General features: G+C 36.9%; 1 protein-coding gene across 1 annotated transcript in view; it reads right to left on the bottom strand.

Moving 5' to 3' along the window:
- Positions 1 to 23,278, bottom strand: part of LOC150078438 (RRP12-like protein) — a 496,297-nt gene that overhangs the window by 375,650 nt on the left and 97,369 nt on the right. The window lies entirely within an intron of this gene.

The following is a 23,278-nucleotide window of genomic DNA, read 5'->3' as shown; positions in this document are numbered from 1 at the left end:
AGCATTAAAGGTTGGTGCATATTTTGATGTACATGTGATAGAGACTTTTTATGGTGATTTTCAGAATCAGCACATTTATTTCCTCCAGAGTCACATATTTTCATTGCAGAGGTATGACAAAAAATATTTTTTGTTGGCTAGTGTAATTGTTATTCCTGCATGAAAAAAATATCATGGATGTCAGGAAAAGCAAGCACAGTATCAAATATCCTAAAATATCATCTGCAATAATGCCTGTTCCATATAATAAAGATCTGCCAATACCAGATCCCCAAAAGGAAACAGTGATAAATATAGCAAGAATTCTTGTGTTGCGGACTTTGCTGGACTGTCCACGCCAACAGATTCAGACAACTAACCAGAAAATAACATGCCACATTTAATCACGCAAGAAGACTGAATCACTTAGTTCATGATCTAAATGTAGCTAAAAAGCAAGCAGAACTCTTTGGTTCTAGATTACAATGAAATTTACTCGAAGCAGGAATGAAAATTACAGTATACTTTTATTTTGCTGAAAATGACACAAAGTGTTTTCAAAATATTTTATTATGGAAGATGGTATGTGTTTCTGTTAAAATATTAGAGGCTTTAGGAATGAACTGGACACTGAACATACACCTAATGGATGGTGTACGTTTACTGATAGCTCAAAATTAAGTTTAAAGGCAGTTCTGCCACACAATGAATATATATTTCCATCAGTTCTTCTAATTCATTGGCTTGAAAGAAATGCATGAAAATAAATCCAAGAACCTGAGTGCAATAAAGCACCATAACTTTGCTGGGAATGTGAAACCTCTCTGTATACAGAGAGGTTTCATGAAATACTGTTATTTTCATGCTTGTGGGACAGTCAGGCAAAAACAAAAATTATATCATGTACAGTAAGAAAAGAGAGAGGAAATTTTACTAAGGAAAAGTAATACAAAAGTAATACAATATGTTATTTTGTTTAAAACCAAAAAAGATATTTCCACCTTTGCCTAAAAAACTTCAATTAATGAAGAATTTTGTTAAACTTTTGGATAGAGAAGGAAGTGGATTCTGGTGTACAAAGGAAGAGTTCTCTCTTTTTTTTTTTTTTTTTTTTTTAGGGACTATAGAGATATCTATTGTCTGAGTAACAACATGTTTAGAGGGTATCACTTGGACACAACAGATGCAGAATTTAAATTACAGGGAGTACAATGTGCATAGAATGGACATGTACACATGTATTTTTTGTGTAAGGGTGGCACCTAGAACATCAGTTCAAATCCACCTCACTGACATTGTGATGATACAGATTACTGTAGAAAAGGCCAAGATTGTGAGTAGTGTTAAGTTTGTGTGAATAGCAAATGTTTTGTTGTTGCATTCTGCTAGACTCTTAGCAACCCAGAAGCAGGAATCACCTGGACAGCTGCTCTTGAGGTCTTATTCTTTAACAAGGAAAAGTGGAGCAGTTCTGCTATAATACACCCATTTCCTCATTAGAGAGACATCCGCACTACAGGAGAGAGTGCAATACCTGTAGCGAGGATAACAAAACCCAAGTAGAAAAGCTTTTATTATTAACATGATTAACAGCATTCTGAGTATCATATGAAGACCTCCTGCAGTCAAAAATATCTGAAGTAAACTCATGCAGAAAAGGAGACTTTGTTGACACTGAAGAAGGATAGCTTCTTGGCCAGGAGAGTATTCTGGAATAGATAACATTAGCTTTGAACAAAGGTCTTCACAGATATAATCATGAAGGATATGACTCCAGTTTTATTTGCTGGGGCAGAGAAAGATCAGTATTACAGAGACCAAGGAGAAACAATTTCTCATTCAGCAACCCATGCCCAGTGATCAAGAAGAATGTCTTCGGACTGAACAAAAATCAAGTTCCTCTTGATTTTCTGTTTGGAAGACATTTTCACATAGGAGCCCAAAGAAGAGTTGTCCCACACGGTCTGCCAGATATTTATTAGTTCATTGAAGCATCTTCTTCACTCGTTCTCGGGATCAGCCTTCTGATTGATTTGTGTTAAATATACTAGTGGGAATAATCTTTTAAATGTGGAAACAAACCCCCACAGCTAAGAAGATTGAGCAGGACACAACCGTTATTATCATTACAAATGAGTAATGGATAATAACATAGACCACTGATGGAATTCAGTTTTGATTGGAATTTGTATTCCCCACCCTACAGAACCATGCTCCAGCAGCATAAGTTACTATAGGGAGAAAGACAGCCTGATAATAAAGATGAAGCATTTTTTCCTTGACAGACCCCATTCAGCTATAGAAATTCAAATGATATAACCTGAAAACATTTTAATTTTAGAACTTAGATGAAGAAGATAAGGGAAGAAGCTGAGTTTGTGATCAATAATGACAATTAAATACAGTAGAAACTCATTAATACAAAGTTCAAGGGACCTAAATTTTCACATTTTGTAATAACCAGGTTTGTAGTAATGAGGATCCCCAAAAGTGTCAAAATTTTACTTTTATTATTATTATTTTTTTTTTGGCACATACTATATATCTAGGAATAATAATAAATAATAATAATATCAAAAATAAATAAAAAAATAATTTAATAAAATAAAATAATAAAAACAAAAGCCATGTCTAACAATACAGTAGGATTAACACGTTTTTTAAAGATTTTATTTTATTTGTAAGACAAACTAAGAGAAAAGCAATTAACAGAAATGAAAAAATTGTATAGTATATATTTTGATATATACAATATTTTAGTATCACAGTAAAAGAATTAACCTTAATATAAAAGGAGACATACAATCCATTAACTTTTTGATAACTTAATCTAATTTAAAGAAAGAATCCAATGTTTTTTGCACGGTTTTTGTCCTATATGCATTTTTCACTACAGCACAGACATTATAAAGGCGCCTCCGTAGCGAGGTGGGAAGGAGCAGCAGTGCGCAGCACACGCTTCTTGATTAGACCGGGGTTCGAGCCCGTCACCACCAAATACGGAGGATGCGGAAAGGTCAAGGAATGACCACCGCATATCCCGGAGCAATATGGCCTTAGTTGCTAATGCTCCTAAAAACCAACAAAACAAACAAACAAACAGACATTATAAAATGCAACAGTTTTCTTTATCAATATTACTGCAGGCCAACACATTCTCTATTATGCTCAATGCATTCTGGGCATCTTTTTTAGATGGTAGTGTAGGTGCTTCTTCACTTTCACTGTAGCCGGTAACAAAAATGTCATTGTTTTGCTTGGTGCTGTTTATTTGTTTGTTATTTGGATTTTAGGAACATTAGCAACTAAGGCCATATTGCTCCGGGGATATGCGGTGGTCATTCCCTGACCTTTCCGCATCCTCTGTATTTGGTGGGTTGCTTTGTGCTTAGCAGCTCACCTGGTGTTGTGTTGCTATGGTAGAAACTAGATGTACCTTCACAAACTCTAAATTTACCAAAAAAATCTTGAAGGAACTATATAGCTCCTTCAAATTCCCCCATTCCTCAATGTTGCTATCACGTTCGTCTGATGGACCATGTTTTTCAATGATATTCTCTCCAAAGCCACTCTTTCTAAAGCAGTTGATTATTACACTTGATGTAATACTGTTCCAAGCAATAACAAGATTACAGATAGCATCCAAGACATTCCAATTTAGCTGCAAATTGTTCCCTCCCTCCTATGTTGAGGATCAAGTACCTTACCAGACAGGATCTATATGCTCCCTTGTGGTTATAAATAATACCCTGATCTAGTGGCTGCATAAAACTGGTGGTAAAAAAAAAAAAAAGGTAAACTGCAGCCATTATCACCCTCTTTTTTTTTTTTTTTTTTTATGGCACCTCCCAAGGTTTTTGCAGTACTTTAATCCACGCCCGAGGCGGGATTCGAACCTGCGACTTTTGGGTTGCCAGGCAGGCACTTTACCCACCCAGCTAGCCCGGTTGGCTAATTATCACCCAATGCAGGATGGAAACGTCTTTCACAATTCATGTTGAGCGAAACAGACCAGTGCGGGTTGGCAGATTTAGCAGACAGGGGCTTGATCCCCCAGCCTACTTAAAGAGCGTGTGCTACTGCACTCCCGCCCCTGACCACTTGACTACGGATGGTAATGGGAGGTTAAAAACAACAGTCGTATATTTGTCAACTTAAGTGTCTCTGTAGAACAATCTAGAATCATCAAAATCTTCCTTTTTACTGAAGCCATTCTTCTTTCCACTTTTGATAACCAAGACAAAAAATTCTGACTGTAAGCCAATCACTTTATTGGCCACATAATCACACGGAAGTTGGTTAACTTCTTTAAAGCATCTTGGATTGGAAAACTTACCAATCACCAGTAGGCATAGTTTCGTATTGTCATTTGAATTTCAGCATAATAGAATAGTGAGTCTTTGTTTATTTAATTTTCCACCATGACAAGACTCCTTGAACAGCAAATGCTTTGTTTGGAAGCAATTATAAAATAAACCTGTCTCATCAAGATTAAAAATATCCTTTGCCTCATATTTTTCAAGAATGGACTGTACAGAACACAACCAGTCTGTAGCCTTTTCCTTGTCAACTAATCCAGACTTGCTGCAAACATTTGGAGAAACCAAGTTATTCCTGTCTTCAAATCTTCAGAGTCAGCCACTGCTGCATTTGAAGTTGCTGAGCCAGATAATTTGCCTTTTCTTCCAAAATCAGACCCAATATTGGCAAATTAGATGCATGCATTTGTTGGTATCACTCAAAACGTTTTGTTCCAAGCGCCTTGTATTTTGAACCAGTAATTCATTTCCTGTTTTTTTTATCGCTGCTCCAGTGTCACGCAGTTCAGGTTTTTTTTTGGTTTTTCAGTATTGTAGATGAAGTAGGTAAAGGGATATTGTATTCCTTTGCAATGTCCGTTTTGCTAAGTTCAATCCTATCAGCCTCTTGTATACTTTTCAGTTTAATTTCTAGGCTCAATTCAGTCAGTTTCCATTTTGTAACCATAACACTATTAGATAAGATTTAACATAAACTTTAAATTAATTTAAAGACACAAGTTCGGAAAAAGACATCAGCTCAGATAAAATAGCATAAAAAATAGATTACTGTATACTGTAGCAAAAGATTCTTTGAACTGGTATAACAATTGCAACTCACTTGAATCCTGTGGAGAACGAGGGAGTGTATATAAACAACTTAGAAAAACTGTTTTTATTCTTTTGTTAATTTAACATGATGTTTTTCAGAATGCACTTATGCTGTAGCTGCTATAAACTGCTTTTGTTCACACAAAAATAATTTCTAACAAGTCAGTGCCATCCTTCAGGAAGCAGGGAACCGGGTGGTTGGAGGCAATAATCTTTGGTAGCTGTGCTAAGATTTGTATTAAACGTACAAAATAACAATATTTATTTCTCACGGGGTGAAAATGACCTTTGTAATACATATTAACCGAATATATTTACATAGAAAAGCCTATCCTTTCACAGGGGAATGATATATACTTCATATAAACGAGTACTTTGTATAAACAGAGTTTGTATTAATGAGATTTTACTGTATGTAGTTTCTGTCAAAATCAGTAAAATTTGTCCATAAATAAATTTTATGAAGGTTGCAGATGATATGAAGATTGGTAGAGCAGTTAATCAGGGTACCTATCATAACAAGAGCTAGTCAAATTATGCAGATGAACTGAGAAGTGGCAACTGAAGTTTAACACTGACACAAGGTACAGCATATGGGTAACATTAATCCCAGAATAACATAACAATATGTGACACCACCCTCAGAATACTGCAAAATGAAAAAGATGATGTAACTGTACAGTGCAGATAGACTGCTAGTACAGTTCATGGGGTTTTGTCAATGATATACATGAATTTTGCCAGTAGGGATAAGGAAGTGATTATCCAATTGCATAAGTAAATGGTTAGGCCACAACTTGATTATTGCGTACAAGTATAGAGCCCTCATTTTAGGAAGGATGTGGATCAGTTAGAAATGTACAGAATAGAGCAATGAGATTAGTGAACTTTACAAAACAGTGTTCTAGCAGTGAGGAGATCTAATTGAGCTATTTAAAGTATTGAATGGATTGAGTATGCTAGAGTTTGATGGCTCAAACTACACACGAGAGGCATAAATTCAAATTGAGAAAGGATGGTTCAGGATAGATTTCTAGAAATTTGCCTTCAGTTAGCAGGTGGTTGACCGCTGAAACGAACTTCCATATGGTTTTGTGGAAGTGTGTAGTTTTAATAAATTCAAGGAAGAATTAGATAAACTATTAGAGGGAATGATCAGGTGATAAGAGAAGTGCCCCCCCCCACAAGCTGATGATACATAAGCTTGCTTTCCTGCATCAGTTGCCACTACTAATACTAATAATTTAACAAATGCAAAAGTGAAAGAAGGAATTTTCGTTGTGCCTCATATAAAAAAAACTACTCCAAGATGATGCATTTGAAACAAAGCTACATGATCCTTTAATGCAGTTGTGCATCGATTTCTTGGAAGAAAGAAAGAAAGATAATTACAAATGGGTACCAACTTTACAGCAAAATTATAAAGATATGGGCTGCTGAATGCCTTTGAAAATTAATTTTCTTCATTCCTGTCTTCGGTTTTTTTTTTCTGCTCAAAATTTGGGTGAGTGTAAGTGACGAGCAAGGGTGAACTCTTTCATTAGGACATATCCACGATGGAGAGGCAATACGTAGTGCCATGATGAAACATTACTGTTGTTTTCTTAAGAGAGTTAAACTGGGTAGCAAACATTTCTAAGAAAACAGAATAGAGTAATACATTATATGTTTCATTAAAGTACTTTAAAATTAATAAGATTTACTTTAAGCTAGCATACGTATTATCGTATGATAGTGGAAACTGGTCATTCAGGCCTATCAGACTATCGTTGAATAAAAACGGCCTACACCGGAGTACAACACATGTAAGTAGTAGTATTACAATATAGAATACTTACTCGTTGGGCTTTGTGTACCCTATCACAGCTTGCTGAAGAGATCGATAAAAAATAAACTAGTAATATTTAAATAAATAAAAATTAAGTATTAATTAAAAAATTTAAGAAAATGAACCTAAAAATAGAAGAAATTAGGAAAATAAATAATATTTAAATTTATAAAAAAAAAAAAAAAAAATTTAGAAAATGAACCTGAAAATATAAACTAAAATAGCAAAACTGGTATAGGTACAGACAGAAACGAGTAAGTATGAGGCATTACATCAAAAAGGGCTGTTAATCCACTCAAAGCCCCTGATGAAGTAGGGGATTGACGGCCACGTGGTGTAATGCAATACGTTATATTATTATATAAATTTGTACAGTCTTTAAGATTTAGTACTATTATATAAATTTATACAGAAATTAAGATTTAATAATTATCTTGCTACAGATAAAATGTTTTCATTAGTAAAATGTTATGAAAAATCATTATCATTTAGCATTATACTTTTTATCTTAACTCAAAATGTATAGGCCATATGGAATGAAGATAACCAAACGAGGATAACTTTATTACAAATTTGTATGAACACTAATACTTATATGAAAAACACCAATAATCGGTAACAATCTACAATTAAACATATATATATATATATATATATATATATATATACAGTCGGACCTCTTTTAATGAACTTCCATATAGTGAAATTTTCTATGTAGCAAACCTTTTTTGATTTGCCCCCTTGGTCATTACATTGAAAATAGTTTCCATATAACAAAGAAAATTCCCACACAACAAACTGATTTTGAGAGACCTGGATATGCACTGTTCACACCACTGGCCTTTAGGCAATAAAGCTGATACTGCAGAAAGCATGAATTAAGAGATAAAAGGATTAAGCATTAATCCCTTTAGCTTTTAATCTAAAGGCTTTAATTCCACGAATTAAAAGCTAAAACATTTTACAATTTAATGGTGCCTGTAAAACCCTGCAGGAGGAAACTGGCTAACCATGGCATGGGATAGGAAAAAAAAGAAACGTTTGGGAGAAACCACTGCCCAGCAGAGGGTCAGCAATGGGTAAAAAGAAGTAAAACCTATACAACTTATACCCTACTATGCCGAGAAGTCCCACTGGTCAGCTGTTCTCAACCATTGGCAATGATTAAGGCATATTCCCAACGCAGGCATTGGCTCTGGTCAACCTACTTTCTACCATAAGCATCCTATTAGAGAATTAGGAGAGAGTGATCTTCCCTTATCTCGAAAATTCTTCTGTTATTTCGAAGAAATGAGTCATCCACACTTTCACTAAATTTCACCTGTCTCTGTTTACATAGTAACTACAAGTGGTTCCTAATTCCAGCTTTGTTTTAACTGCTGTGCAAGTATCCTTAGTGTCTAAGAGGAAATCCTTGAGTGTAGTGAAAAAAATGGAAGTGCTTAATAGTGTAGATTTCAGTGATAAAAAAAAAGAAATCTCTTTAAAATATGATCTCTCTGCCAGTAGTGTATCAACCATTCTGAGAAACCCTGTTTCGATTCTCAAACTGTTTGAGGCGACGTGACCCAGTCGGGAAGCGTGCGAAATTATGCCTGTATGAAGATGTAAATGAACCAGTTTTTAAGTGAATGAAGTTGATTAGAGACCAAAACATGCTGATATCAGGGCTAATAAAAGAAGAGGCTATTGAATATGCATCTTTTCAGGGGACTAAAACATTCCAAGCCAGTTCTACCGCTACTCTGGGTGTCACACAGCACAACTGGTATGCTTTTCTAAGATTACTGCCACCCATATCTGGTTCCTTGCATTTGCCAATGTTAAACTTCATTTGGTACCTCTCAACCCACCTGCTTAATTTTTGTAGTATTTGTTGTAGTATCATACCCAGATTACTGTTGTTAACCACCCTGCCAGCCTTCATATCATCAGCAAACTTGGACATTACGTCTGATAGGCCTGAATGACCAATTTCCACTATCCACTATGTTGGCTGGACAAATTTAAAGACTGTTATGGCTTACTTGAAAAAGTTATTTCTGATGAAAGTGGAGTTGCAATCGAAGAAGACTATACCCATTGGAAAAAAACAGTTGTGAAAAAAATTATGGAGGACTACGAGTCCAAAGACATTCAATGTTGATGAAACATGTCTATTTTTTAAATGTTTGCCGAACAAGACAATGACTTTTAAAAGTGATAAATGTTTAGGTGGTAAAAATAATAAGGAGAGAATTACAATCTTGGTTGCAAATATGGCTGGTAATGAAAAACTGAAGCTTTTGGTAATAGGTAAAAATATTAACCCTGATGTTTAAAAGGAGTAAAGTCGTTAGAGTTGGACTACAACTACAACAAAAAAAACTTTGAATGACAAGCAAAATTTTTGAGCAGTGGATTTTAAAATTCGATAGAAAGATGACAAAAGAAAACAGAAAAATTGTGTTGATTATCGATAACTGCCCTGCCCATCTTCACTTGGTAATTTCGTAACTTACAAGTGTGAAGCTTGTTTCCTCCCTACGAATACCCCATCTAAACTGCAGCCAATGGACTAAGGCATTATCAAAAATTTGAAAATGCACTACTGAAGGTGCATACTGAAAAAAATTATACAGAATAGAAAGCAACCAACCTATAGATTTGTGAATGCACATATCAGAGTTGGCGAAATTGTGGAGTCAAGGTGTGACAGAAACAATTAAGATTAAGAATTGTTTTGCAAAAACAGGTTTTGCTAAAATGCTAATTAACAGAGATGAGAGGGATGAATTACTAGAAGACATTGAGCAATCTTGGAAAGAGTTCCAAGCGAGGTATGATCAGTAAAGAAATAGTTTTCACGAATTTTTAGGCATTCATAATGATATCATAGTAGCAGAATATTCAAGAGACTCCAACATTTTGGAGAGTATTTAAAGGACTAGTGACAACATCGGCGATGAGTTGGATGAAAATGAAGACAATATTAAATCTTCCAAACAAATGTTGGCAGCATTTGAACCTATTAACTGCTGCAATTATAAAATAGAAAAAAAATTATGCATGAGTAACGAGTGAATAATAATTGGACAAATAGCCCATTGGCATTAGTTGAAGCGTATGATGCAAGAAAGCAAGCTTATACAGCATCAACCAAAAAAAAAAAAAAAACCTTCCCATTTCACCCATCTGATCACTCCAAATGTCTGTCTAGTTCAGCCTTAAATTTATTTAAGGCTATCAACTTTAACAGTAACGGATGGAAGTCTGTTCCAGCCCCCAACTACCCACTGGCTAAAGGCAAACTTCCACACATCTATTGTACAACTATCTTTCCTCAATTTGAATCTATGACCCCTCAGGTTCTTAACCTGAACAGGCGGAAGTATTCCGTCAGCATTGAGCCTGCTCAAACCATTCAAGGCCTTATGCACCTCGGTTCAGATTACCTCGCAGGTGGCTAGTTTCCAGGTGCTGCAACTTGAAGAATTTAAGCCTTTCTTCATAAGTGAACCGCTTTGTTTCTCTCACCAATCTTCTTGTCCTTCTCTGTACTTGTTCTAGCAACTCTAAATCCTTCCTAAGATGAGACCTCCAGACCTGTATGCAGTACTCAAGGTGTGGTGCCTAACCATTACCTTATACAAAGGGATAATCACTTCCTTGTCTCTGCTAACAAAATTCCTATATATCATTGACAAAACTCCATGAACTGCTCTGGCAGCCCGTCTGCAATGCTCAGAGAACTTCACATCAGATTGCACAATTACACCCAGGTGTTTTTCATTCTTCACCTCCTTTAGTGTAGTACCACACAGTCTGTACATTTCTCTTGGGTTGCTACCCATATGCAGTACTTTGAATTTGTCAAGGTTAAACTTCAGTTGCCACTTCTCAGCCCATCTGCCCAAATTTTCTAGATCCTGTTGCAGTAGCACACTGTCATTAACAACCCTACCAACCTTTGTATCATCTGCAAACTTTGACACTAAGCCTGATATACCTTTATCAATATCATTGATAAATATACAAAACAACAGTGGACCCAACACCAAACCCTGTGGGACTCTACTAATAACATTAGTCCATGAAGAGCAGTGCCCATTGGTTACTACCCTCTGTCTTCTTCCACTCAACCATCCTTTTACCCATTGTAGCAACTTACCCTTAATACAATTCTGTTCCAATTTGTACAGTAGTCTTTCATGCACAACAGTGTCAAAAGCTTTCCTGAAATCCAAGTACATGATATCAAAATTATTTTTTGCATCCAGTTCCTTTGTGATTTTTTTTTTTTTTTTGATTTGGTAGTTGTTGGCGCATCGGCTTCTGTGGCCATATTGCACCTCCGGAGGTTTTTGCAGTACTTTGATCCAAGCCCGAGGCGGGAATCGAACCCGCGACCTTTGGTCGCGGGTTCGATTCTACATATATCTACATAATCGCGGATTCTACATAATCGCGAACCTGCGATTATGTAGATATATACTAATATTTTTTTTTTTCTCTCTAATATTTCTTTTGTTTTTTAAATCTATGTTTTTATCAAGTTATTGAGAATTATAAAAAAAAAAAAAAAAATAGGAGGTAGATTTAACTCATGACTGATATAGTGAGCAATGGTTATAACAATGAAATTTTTCAGTTCTTTAATGCTCATTATAACCAAGTAAGGCTGTATATACAACAATTTCTGTCTTCAATATACAGGTACGACCCGATTTACAACAGGGTTAGGTTCCAGCAAAACAGGGTCATAAAACAAGACCAAATTAAAATGTAATTGAATTAAATAGGTTCCAAAATTACCCAAATATGTACTAATATTTCTGTTCTTTATAAACAATTAAATATTTTAAAAATTTAATGCACATGTTTTATTTATACTTATAGCATTAGCAAAGACACATGATGCAAGAAAGCAAGCTTATATAGCATCAGTCAAAAAAAAAAAAAAAACCATATTTCCCCCATCCACTTGCTCCAAATGTTCATCAAGTTCTTCTGCCTTGAATCTATTTAAGCTATCAACTTCTACGACAGATGGAAGTTTGTTACAGCAATCAACCACCCGCTGGCTAAAGGCAAACTTCCACACATCTCTCCTACAACCGTCTTTCTTCAATTTGAATTTATGCCCTCTCAGGCAATTATTCTGAGCAAGAGGAAGAATCTCATCAGCATTGAGCATGCTCAAACCATTGAAGGCTTTATACACCTCTATCAGATCACCTCGCAGGTGCCTAGTCTCTAGACACTGTAATTTGCAAAACTTAAGCCTTTCTTCGTAAGAGCAACCCTTCGTTCCATTCACTAATCTTGTTGCTGTTCTCTGTACTCGTTCCAACAGCTCTACATCCTTCGAACTGTATACAGTACTCAAAGTGTGGCCTGACCATTGCCTTATACATGGGGATAACAGCTCCTTATCCCTGCTAGAAAAATTCCTGTATATCACTGACAAGACACCATGAGCTACTCTTGCAGACCGTCTGCACTGCTCAGAAAACTTCATATCTGCCAGCACAATTACCCCTCAGCACCTTTTCATTCTCTACCACTGTCAGTGTAGTACCACATAGTTAATGTTACTCTGGGGTTACTGCTTCCCATATGTAGTACTTTACATTTGTCAATGTTAAATTTCATTTGCCACTTCTCAGCCCATCTGCTCAACTTTTCTAGATCCTGTTGCAGCAGTGTACAGTCATTAGTGTCATTAACAACCCTGCCAACCTTCGTATCGTCTGAAAACTTGGACATTAAGCCTGATATACCATCATCATTATCATTTATAAATACAGAAAACAACAATGGACTCAACATTGAACTATGGGGGACTCCAGTAATAACATTAGTCCATGAAGAGCAGTGTCCATTGATTACCACTCTCTGTCTTCTTCCACTCAACCATACCTTTATCCATAGCAGCAATTTGCCTGCAATGCCGCATTGCTCCAATTTGTGCAGCAGTCTTCCATGTGCAACAGTATCAAAGGCCTTTCTAAGATCCAAATATATGATATCAAAGTTATTCTCTGCATCCAGTGTGACTACATCATAGTATCCAATAATTTTGGTCAGACAAGACTTCCCCTTAACAAACCCATGCTGTGTCAGAGCTTTAATTGAAGTCTTGTCTAGATGAACCTGCAATGCTACTTTAACCAGTGCCTCCATTAAATTCCCTGGAACAGAAGTTAAATTAACAGGTCTGTAATTACCTGTCTCCCCCCTTTGATCCTCCTTTGTGAATTGGGGTCACATATGCACACTTCCAGCCCATGGGTATCTCACCTGAGTCCAGGGAAGCTCTCATAATTATGGCCAAGAGTTTGCTTACTTCCTTTGCTACCTCCTTTAATATAACTGGATAGATCCCATCCCCCCAGCTGCCTTTCTTATGTTTATCTTCAACAATTTCTCCTCCACTTTGCTGTCAGTTATTACAAAATCATCTAGCTTACTGTCAGAGTTTAATTCACCTCTGGCATTCCCCTCCCTGAATAACTCCTGATGTGTGAATGTAGATGCAAAATACTCATTTACTCTTTTAGCTACCTGAGCAGGATCATCAACAGTTGAACCATCGATATCCAGTGTACCAATCTGATTCATCCCCTTCCTTCTAGAGTTTACATAAGTAAAGAAGTCTTTGCTGTTTTTCTTTGCATCCTTTGCCAAAGATTTCTCGTAATCTGCCTTTGCCTACCTAACTTTCTTTGTGACTTGGTTACAGACCAGCTTTTATCTATCATAGGCTACCATGTCGCCCATTAATTTATATGTATCCCATGCATTTTTCTTCTCTGCCACAAGTCTCATTAGTTCATCTGACATCCATTAGGGTTCATATGATATCCATTTATGCTTAAACTTTGAACAATATTTCTTAGTTGGTATGAAAAACCTAGTAGCTGCCAAGATTAATTCTTTGAATGCTTCCCATTTTAAATTTGCTGTTGGTAACCATCAGTTGGTCCCACTGTATAGAATTTACATACTGTCTCAGACCTCCGTAGTCACCTTTATGAAAGCAAAAACCCTTCCCTTTACCCCTGATGGTAGTTACCTCTTTGAGTAAATTCCACTTCAGCACACTGTGATCACTGCCCCCTAGTGGTTCCTTTATCTGCAGATTGTTAATACATGAAAGAATCATTACTGATAATCAGATCAAAAGTATGATTAATTGCCTCCCGAACATGCTGTTGTAGAAAACAATCATCCAATAAATCTACAAAAGCCTTGCTAGTGCATGAGTGACCAACCCACAAATTCCAGTAAATATCTGGGAAATTAAAATCCCTCGATTTACTGGCCCACTATTTCTCTGCACAATTGCTCATTATACTCATCAGATTCGTTAGGCCTATAACACACACACACCTACTTTCCCAGTGCTTATGTCACATCAAACAGATTCAACATTGCATTGTCCACCAACATCAATTGGATGCACTTCCTTATATTTTATGTGTTTCTTAACTAACAGCATAACCCCTCCTCCCTTCCTGTCCTGTCTATCCTTTCTGTAAGCATTGTACTCCCCAAATTCCAATTCTGCACTGTTTATGTCTGTGTGACACCATGTCTCTGATATCCTAACAATATCTGCCTTTGATGTCTTGACTAGCACTTGAAGCTCATCGAATTTATTAACTATACTCCAAGCATTGGTGTACATGCAAGTATACATGCACCTGTTTCTACTCTTAGTTACCCTAACACAGCCCATGTACTTACTTGTTCCACTATGACTCCCAGCAGTCCTGGAAATCCCTCCTGCCTTGAGCAGGCTGCTGTTCAATTGTATTTCAATAGAAGCAGTGCAAGAATCACATTCAGCTCTGCCAGCAGCTACTGTTAATCTATTAGTCCGTGTATCCCCCCCAAGCTAGCAGTTTTCTGATTCATCTAACACTGCTCAATAGCATCAGCAAATATTCTTGCATCCTTTCTATTTAAGTGTATCCCATCCCTGTAGAAGCAGTCTCTTCTGTTAACAAGCACAGACCAGGCTGAAAAAAATTCTACCCCTTGAGCCTTGCACAATCTCTCCAGGGCCGAATTGATCGACAATACACAGAAAACAATTAATAAAATAAAATTTTAACTTACTTTTGTCCTGTGGAATTATCGCTTGAGTATGTATTTACTTCACTGATATTTTGTGGCAATGGTGTAATGGGGCAACATTAATGGGAGGTTCCTGGTTGAGGGTCATCGGGTTCTGAGGGTTCCTTTCCCTTCTTTGTCAAGAATCGTAATACTGACGTCTGGCATGACTTCCTACTTCTTTCTTCCAAGATGTTATAATAGGGCTTCAATGTCAGGTTGACACCTCTTTGGATGCCATGGCTACATTCCCAATCAGGATCATTATCACAAAATTCATCAAATTCACTATGAATTTTGGCAAGAGCACTCTGAATATGTTTTGTTTGGCTCCATCTCTTCCATTCCATCTGTTGTGTCAGACTCATGTTGTTGAAGTTGCACAGTCAGTTCCTGCAATTCCTCCCTCTAAAGGGGCTCACCATGACCTGGATCAACGTTGTCAATGCCAACATCCTTAGCCATTCGCGAAATATCTTTAGCCACTTCTAAAACTGGCTCAATCTTTACAATATCAATCACTGCTTCGGACCACAATTTACGCCAAATGACATTCATGCAGGACTGTGACACTTCCTTCCAGGCAGAATCAATGTTTGTGATGGCATTCAGGATGTTATACAACTTCCAATCGTCCCTCACAGTTATATCAGACTGCACATCCTCAACAATCCCTTTGAAAGTCATACGCAAATAATAAGCCTTAAAGGTCGCAACTACACCCTGGTCCATCGGTTGCAAATGTGAAGTTGTATTAGGAGGCAAATACATTGTCCGTATTTGCCTCCATCGTAAACATTGTTTACATCGTAAACATTGTCCAGCACCAACATGACTTTGCGAGGCAAGCCATTTGCTGCACAAAACTGAGAAACCTCTGGACAAAAGTACGATGTGCACCTTTTGCTAAAAATTGTCTGTCACCCACATCTTTTTGTTAGAGCACCAAAGCACAGGAGGTCGTGTTTTCATCATGCCTTTCATTACACGAGGTGTCTCTGAATGGTACGCCAACATTGGTTTGAGTTTAAATATTCTCAATGCATTGCCACCCAGAAACAATGTTAACCAATCTTTTGCAACCTTGAAACCAGTGGAAGACCTCTCCTCACAGACGATGTACATCCTACTTAGCAATTTTTTCCAATAAAGCCCCGCTTCGTCCACATTAAAAACTAAATCAGGATGGTAGTTGCCTTTGTCTATTAAGCATTTAAATTAGGAAGGATATTCTTCCACCACTGCAATGTCAGCACTAGCAGCCTCACAAGACACTTTCACATTGTGAATTTTAGAACGGTTTTGAAACCGATGAAACCGCCCTTTCCTGGCTGTAAATGTTTCAGTGAGGAGTTATACCAGACTCCTCACATATTTCGTCAAATAACTAATTCGCCTTGTCCAGAATTACTGCCTGTGTAACAGGAACGTTATTTTGATTCATATCGTCAACCCACAACACTAACAATTTCCCCATTTTTTCCATCGTCTCACTGTGTGAATAAGTTGTTCTGGAGGATGACACACTTGTTATCCCTGTGTGTGTGTGTGTGTGCACACTTTATTTTATCAACATGGTTCACAATCATTGATACAGTAGAAGGCACTAAACTCAACGCCTTACACACATCTGACCAACACTCACCAGACTTCACGCAGCAAATCACATCCATTTTCTCCTAAATTGTTAGTGCTTTATGCTTTTTTTTGCCCACAACACTAACAATTTCCCCATTTTTTCCATTGTCTCACTGTGTGAATAAGTTGTTCTGGAGGATGACACACTTGTTATCCCTGTGTGTGTGTGCGCACTTTATTTTATCAACATGGTTCACAATCATTGATACAGTAGAAGGCACTAAACTCAACGCCTTACACACATCTGACCAACACTCACCAGACTTCACGCAGCAAATCACATCCATTTTCTCCTAAATTGTTAGTGCTTTATGCTCTTTTTTTGCCCCACCCCGGCACAGACGCTGCCCTATGCTTAGAGTTCATGGTTACACAAAAATTATTATTATTAATGAGAAATAGCCCTATAATAACACTGTGTAACCCATTAACAATTGAGGGAAAATTACAACGAAACCAACAGGGCACACTGAATGTAAACAACCCTTGGAATCTCTATCATTCCACCCACGATGCACCAGGAAAAACAAAAGAAACGCCTAGTGCATGCTTGGACTCACAGGCATTGCTGCAATGTGTTACTGAGTTGCAATTTTTTTGTTATTTTCAATTTTTTTCAGGTAATATTTTGAAACTGTTTTTAATGTGAACAGTTGTAAAATGGACCATCAATAAATGGGAAAGATATATCCCATCGATATGGGATATATCTTTCCAAGTTCACATTTTAGCCATACATCAAAACCAAACTGGAAATATGAAGCTTTGCATGAGTCGAACCAATGTTTCAATGCTTTTTGTAGGCTCTCATTCTTTATAATTGCTGCCACATTAAATAAATGGGGAAAACGTTCCTGGCTATAAGCTGAAAGGACATAATCATCCACCCAAATCGAGCAAGTTCTTGGACTAATGTGTGTGTGAAGTATACAGTCTTGCACTGTCATAGTGTTCAGTTATATTCAAGAATGTTCTTTTCCTTTTCACTGCTTGTTTCATAAGCTTAAAGGTTTGCCAATATCTTTATTTATTATAAAGGATATCAATAATACACCATATTTGTACAAAAAAGCCAGTTGTCATAGCCTTCATTCCCAATTTGGATAATCTTGGCTTTTTTCTTTTTGGGGATACTTTTGTGTCTGTCATTTGGATCCAAGATACAGCAGCCGCTTGTTATAACGTGGTTCATTTTACGCTGATTCGCTTTAACGCTGTTCTTATATTATAACCAGTATCTGACTATAATGCTGTCACAAATCACTATAACACTTTTACAGATGCATTTTTGGCATATTTAACGAAATTGTTTCATTTGATGGAGTTGATAGCTTGAAAATGAATAGCAAAACAGCATTAAAATGTTTTCCACATCGACTTGAGAAATTTTCCCACGTTCAGTGAAATTTTCTGGAACGCTAATTTAATTGCAGTACAGTGATTTGTTAAGTAGTTCTGAGATCAACATTTTTAAAAATGATCAAGTATATTGCTTGTAATATTTGCGTTATATGCATTTATCCAAAGTCTAGTCTCACTCAGTACAGTATTAGATGTTGTTATGCAAATTTCAAGACACAAGTGCAACCATGGCCAATGTGTCTGTCAGAGTCACTATGTTCATTTTAATGATTTATGGATATATCAAAGTGTATTTATCATTCCAAGATGTTTAATATATATAAAGAGATCACTTAGGTTTGCTTTGTCACCAAGTATATGAAAGAGGGTTAGAGGAGCTTGTAAGTTTGCTAATGATTGGAAGGATATTAGGGTAAGAGGAGCCTGTAAGTTTGCTAATGATTGGAAGGATATGGTTCAAACGGCTGAATAGGATGAACAATCAATCAGGATGTGCCTTACTGTAAGTTGAATCTGACAGACAGAGCAGGGGATCTTCTCTTAGAAATAAATGTTTGTGAGTGAGGAAAGTATGCCCAATGCGCAGTCTTGTCAATATAACTTCTGTCTATTTGTACATGAGCTAGAATGCCATGAACATAGATCTTTTTTTATTCTGCAGAGTTTACTGCACGGTTGGACCCTCCAAAGTTGTTTCCAAATGGAAGTACATTTGGTATGAAATACATCCCTATAATCTGTAAATGGCAGAAACTGAAAGCTATCTTGTATATTAAGATTTGGATTTTTTGTGGCTTGGTCTGCATGATTATTTCCTGGGATTCCAACATGGCTGGGAATCCAACAGATAGACACTAGTTTTCTTGCTTTATGCAAAACTCTGAGTTGTTTTTTAAGATGCTGAATCAAGGAATTTGAGGAATATTTGCTATTCTGTAGAGCTGCTACTGCACTAAGGAAGTTACAGTATAGATTAGAGCAGGTAGAAGTTGGTGCTCGGTAATATCATCCAGTGCTAATTTAATAGCATATAATCCTGCTGTAAATACTACAAACATGAGGCAAGGAGACATATATAGTATATTCCGGTAAAACTACTGCAGCACCTACTGAGTTATTCGATTTTGATCCAACCCATGTAAATCTAATGACTGTTTCTATTTTCAAAACTGTGCAGTGTGTGTGGAGTTTCTGTATAACGATTGGAGAGATCGCTTTTTTATTCCTCTTTGTAAGATGCGATATGGACAAAGACACAATCGGCATCCAGGAAGGTTCTGAGTTTATATCTACTGCAGAAATGAGCTGGAAATGTATTTCCCAAACTCGTGTCTGAGATGCAGTCCTACTAGTTTATTTTTATTCGGCTTGCAACCATAATTACTCATCCATAGTGGATCATGAATAATGGACCAATTTGGATGTGATGGCTGACTGTATATTTTGGCCATAGATAATCTCGTTGAAGGTGCAGCGGAGGTTCCAATGCATCTGCATACAGGCTGTAAATTGGTGAAGTTCTAAATGCTCCTAGAGCTATACGGAGAGCATTATGGTGAATGGTATCTAAGCGATGTAACATGGCTCCTTCTTGCTGAAGCATATACAGGAGATCCATAATCCAAATGAGATCTAATCAAATTTTATATAATTGTAGTAATGTGTACCTGTCGGCTCCCCAGGCCATTGAAGATACTGTGTGCAAGATGTTAAGTTTTCAGAGGCAACTAGTTTGAAGTCTTAGTATATGTTCATGAAAGTTTAGTTTTCTATCTAATGTTAAGCCTAAGAATGAGAAATTTTGAACAGGGAGAGCAATTTTATTTAAGTATAAGACCGGTTCAGGATGAAGACCAAGCATTTTACAGAAGTGTATAACAGCCAATTTTTTCTCAGATATACTATATCTGTTATTTTTAGTCCATGCTTCTATTTTGTTTATGGATAATTGGAGCTGTCATTCAATCGTGTTCATGTTTTGTGATTGAAATGAAATGGAAAGATCATTTGCGTACATATAAATTTCCAGTGAAGGTGGTATAACCTTTGTGATATTGTTCACCCACAGCGCAAACAGGGTTGCACTTAATACTGAGCACTGGGGGACACCTTCCTGTTGTATATATATTGTAGATAAACAGACTTTATATCATACCTGAAATGTTCTGTCAGTAAGGAATTTTTCTATAAATTGTGGAAGTTGTCCTCTGTATTCTAACTGAAATAGATCTCTTATGATTCCAAATCTCCATGTTGTGTCAAAAGCTTTTTCAAGATCTAGATTTACCATCACCATATGCTGCTTTCTTATAAATAAGTTTCTAATATTCGTTTCAACTTTGACATGTAGATCAAGTGTTGATCTATTTTTCCTAAATCCAAATTGGTGGGGTGATAAAACATTCTCTTTTTCCAGCAATCATGTAAGTCTATTGTACACCGTTCATTCAAGGATTTACCCTATGCAGCTGGTCAGTGAAATAGGGTGATAATTATATGTATAGGAAGGATCCTTTCCGGGTTTGGGAAATGCAAAGACAATTGCATGCTGTCATATGGAGGGATACAGGTTGTTCAGAAAAATTCTATTATATATAGCTAGTAGGATATACAGACAATCAGAGTTTAGGTGTTGTATCATAGTATAATAAATGCCATCGGGACCTGGTGCACTATTAGGCAATTTTGTAATAGTTTTAAGTAATTCCTCTTTTAGGAATGGTAGATTATACGAATGAGATGTCTTGGTAGAGAAATTCAACTTACTCCATTCAGCTTGCTCTTTATATTTTTGAAAATCAGTGTTGTAGCTTATAATTGCTGATGTAGAAGCAAAAGATTCAGCCAGAATTTCTGATATCTCGACTGTTGTAGAAACGTCCTGCCCTTTCCAATGGAAGATTGGAGATTGTATGCTTGGATATCTTCCACTTAAAATCCGAATTTTTTTCTACACCAAACTAGGACTCTAGTTCCTAGTAAGTGTGAAAGCAAACACGATCCAAGAATTTTTCTTTGCCTTTTTCTGAATTCTCCTTGCTTCGGCTTTGGCTTTTTTATATGCAATCAAATTGAGGATAGTTGGATATTTCCGGAATATATTCGATACACGATTTTGTTTTGTTTTTGCCATCGCACATTCTGCATTCCACCAAGAGTTGTATGTATAGGAAGGATCCTTTCCGGGTTTGCCTTGTCTTACTTATTGAGGTATTGTAGCTTTCGAAGCTTCTAACTGATATATATGACAGCATCATCTATTGGCAGGGTTTCTATTAATTGCTTATTCAGCTCGATTAATTGCATATATTTACTTCAATTAGCTTTTTTAAAATTCCATATTGTTCTGGTTTCTTCTGTAAGGGTTGATTGTGTCTGTATGGAACATACTATGGTCTCAGACAGTTTTTAAATTCTGTACAGTGGGACCAACTGATGATGTTACCAACAGCAAATTCTAAGTGGGAAGCATTCAAGGAATTAACAGTGGAAGCTATTAAACTTTTCATACCTATTAAGAAATATTGTTCAAGGTTTAGGCCTAAATGGTTGTCAAATGAACCAATGAGACCCGTGGCAGAGAAGAAAAATGCATGGAATGCATATAAATTATCAGGCGACACAGAAGCCTATGATATATATAAGCTAGTCTGTAATCAAGTCACAAAGGATGTTAGGCAGGAGAAGGCAGATTACGAGAAATCTTTGGCAAAGGATGCTAAGAAAAACAGCAAGGATTTCTTTACTTATATAAAGTCTAAAAGGAAGAGGATGAATCTGATTGGTCCACTTGATATTGATGGTTCGACTGTTGATGATCCTGCTCAGATAGCAAACAAACTGAATGAGTATTTTGCATCTACATTCACACATGAGGCGTTATTAAGGTTTGAAAATGCCACAAGGTTATCAAATTGTAACAGCGTGCTTAATGATTTTGTAATAACTGAGAACAAAGTGGAGAAGAAATTATTGAAGTTAAACATAAGAAAGGCACCTGGGGTGGATGGAATCTATCAGTTATATTAAAGGAGGCAGCAAAGGGAGTAATAAAACCCTTAGGTGACACGAGTAATTACAGACCAGTTAGTTTAACTTCTGTTCCGGGTAAAATAATGGAGTCACTGGTTAAAGATGCATTGCAGGATTATCTAGAGAAGACTGCAGCAATAATTCAGACACAGCATAGGTTTGTTAAGTTAAAGTCTTGTCTGACAAATTTGATTGGTTATTATGATGTGGTTACAAAGGAACTGGATGCAAAAAATAATTTTGATATCATATACTTGGATTTCAGGAAAGCTTTTGACACTGTTGCACACGGAAGACTACTGTACAAATTGGAGCAGAATGGTATTAAGGGTAAGTTGCTACAATGAATAAAATAATGGTTGAGTGGGAGAAGACAGAGGGTAGTAATCAATGGGTGCTGTTCTTCGTGGACTAATGTTATTAGTGGAGTCCCACAGGGTTCAGTGTTGGGTTCACTGTTGTTTTCTATATTTATCTTTTTTTTTTTATTATTTGGTTTTTAGGAGCATTAGCAACTAAGGCCATATTGCTCCGGGGATATGCGGTGGTCATTCCCTGACCTTTCCGTATCCTCCTTATTTGGTGGTCACGAGTTCAAACCCCGGTCTAATCAATAAGCGCGTGCTATGCACTGCTGCTCCTGCCCACCTGGCTATGGAGGTGGCCGTATATTTATCAATGATATTGATGAAGGTTTATCACGCTTAGTATTGAAGTTTGCAGATGATACAAAGGTTGACAGGTTTGTTAATGACAGTAATGGCAGTGTGTTACTGCAACAGGATCTAGAAAACTTGGGCAGATGGGCTGAGAAGTGGCAACTGAAGTTTAACCTTGACAAATACTGCATATGGGTAGAAGTAACACCAGAGAAATGTGCCAACTGTGTGGTACTACACTTAAGGTGTAGAAAATGAAAGACCTATGAGTAATTGTGCAGTCAGATATGAAGTTTTCTGAGCAATGCAGACAGGCTGCCAGGGCAGGTCATGGGGGTGTTGTCAATGATATACAGGAATTTTGCTAGCAGGGAAAAGGAGGTGACTGTCCCTCTGTATAAGGCAACAGTCAGGCCACGCCTTGAGTACTGCATGCAGGTCTGGAGGCCTCATTTTAGGAAGGATGTAGATTTGCTTGAGTGTGTACAGAGAAGGGCAACAAGATTGGTGAGAGGAATGAAAGGATTCTCCTACCAGGAGAGGCTTAA

Source organism: Mastigoproctus giganteus, chromosome 11 (assembly GCF_048544385.1).
Source record: "Mastigoproctus giganteus isolate SK-2022 chromosome 11, ASM4854438v1, whole genome shotgun sequence".
Lineage (NCBI taxonomy): Eukaryota > Metazoa > Arthropoda > Arachnida > Uropygi > Thelyphonidae > Mastigoproctus > Mastigoproctus giganteus.
Note: the sequence above shows the minus strand (reverse complement) of the source record. Positions and strands in the feature narration are given on the sequence as shown.